Raw genomic sequence first — 1592 nt, 5'->3', positions numbered from 1 at the left:
AAATATTTGTATTTTTTTGTTAATTGTCTAATCCTGTTATTTGTCTAAAGCAAATTCTTTTCAATCCTATATGAAAACGTACAAATATAATTTTCTATATTAAATAAGAAAATAATTACGGAAATAAATATTCAATATTTTATATTTTACATTACGCATTAATTATGTTTAAAAGATTAAAACTTTGCTAATTGCAATCACAAATTTTAATCAAAGTAAACAGCAATCTATTTTAACATATCTCGCTTTTGTAATTAAATTAAATCTTTATGTGAATTTGTTTGTGTGTGCGCGTAAGGCAAAAACATTTTTTAAACATTTAACAGCAAAATTAAAGCATCACTTATTCTGCCCCCAAAAATAGGCAAATTTCAAAAGAATGTAACTTCATCAAAAATGATCGCAAAAAAATTTGTAAAAAAGCATTCTAAAGTTTGAAATCTCTACTTTAGAAAATATGGAAACTAATATTTCGATTTGATTAATTCTTTACGAAGTTATGCGGACACAAATGAAAGTGCAACAGATCTCAAAAATTTTTATTAACTTTGAGAAGTTTCATGGTGTGAATTAAAAATCGCATAAAAATTTAGTTTAAGAAAAAATTCGAAAGCGAGAATATTTACCTTTAATTTTATTTTTTGTTGAGCTGTGAACGATTTTTTTCACCGAGTTAATCAACATTAAAGTAAAAAGGACCATTTTAGCTTCAATGTTGAATAACTCGGTGAAAAAATATCGTACAGACTCAATAAAAAGCAAATTAAAGGTAAAGATTAACACTTTTTAATACTGTACATCAAATTTCTGTGTAATTTTCCATTTATGCCGTGGACCTTCACAAAGTTTTAAAGAATCACTAAATTTCTGTTAAAAAATTGTTGACCTTTGAACTGTGATAACATCGTTACAAAACAAATTCCATAAATACATTTTAAAGGATAAAGACTCTACTTTTAATTCGCAAAATTGATTTTCCTCGAAGATGCTTTTACACTAAGAAGCAGGATGTAAAATTTGAATGATTTATTGAAGGATTTAAATCTCAAAAATTTTACAAAGTTAAACGGTTCTATGGAGTTGCAAAAAATGTTTTTACCGCTCAAATTAGCATGAATTGAAACATGCTTTTTAAATGGCTTATTGAAAAATAACATTTTATTGACGTTTTATTACATTTCCAAAAATTTTTTATAAAAATGTTGATAAATGTGTCGATGAGGGGACCCCCCTCCAATGACTTTGACTTTGATATATGTTGTCATGGTCATGACCCTGAATAATCTCACAGGTTTTAGCCGTCGCTCATCCTTCGTTAAAAAGTTATTAACAATCATAGTTTTAAAATAGTAAATGTCTCGATCAGGGGACCTCCCTCCAATGACTTTGACCTTGACATATATTGTCCAGGTCATGACCCTGAGTAACCTCCAACAGGTTTTAGCCGTCGCTCGTCCTTTGTTAAAAAGTGATTAACAATCATAGTTTTAACGTATGCTGTATATGTATGATATGAAGTACTATTCTACACCTTTTCCTGTTCAAAAACGTTGCACTTTCCACGCGAAGTAACTTTCACCCCCCCCCCCCCC

This window comes from Cyphomyrmex costatus, unplaced genomic scaffold (assembly GCF_001594065.2).
Source record: "Cyphomyrmex costatus isolate MS0001 unplaced genomic scaffold, Ccosl1.0 scaffold1466, whole genome shotgun sequence".
Classification (NCBI taxonomy): domain Eukaryota; kingdom Metazoa; phylum Arthropoda; class Insecta; order Hymenoptera; family Formicidae; genus Cyphomyrmex; species Cyphomyrmex costatus.
The sequence above is the reverse complement of the archived record's forward strand: the minus strand, read 5'-3'. Positions refer to the sequence as shown.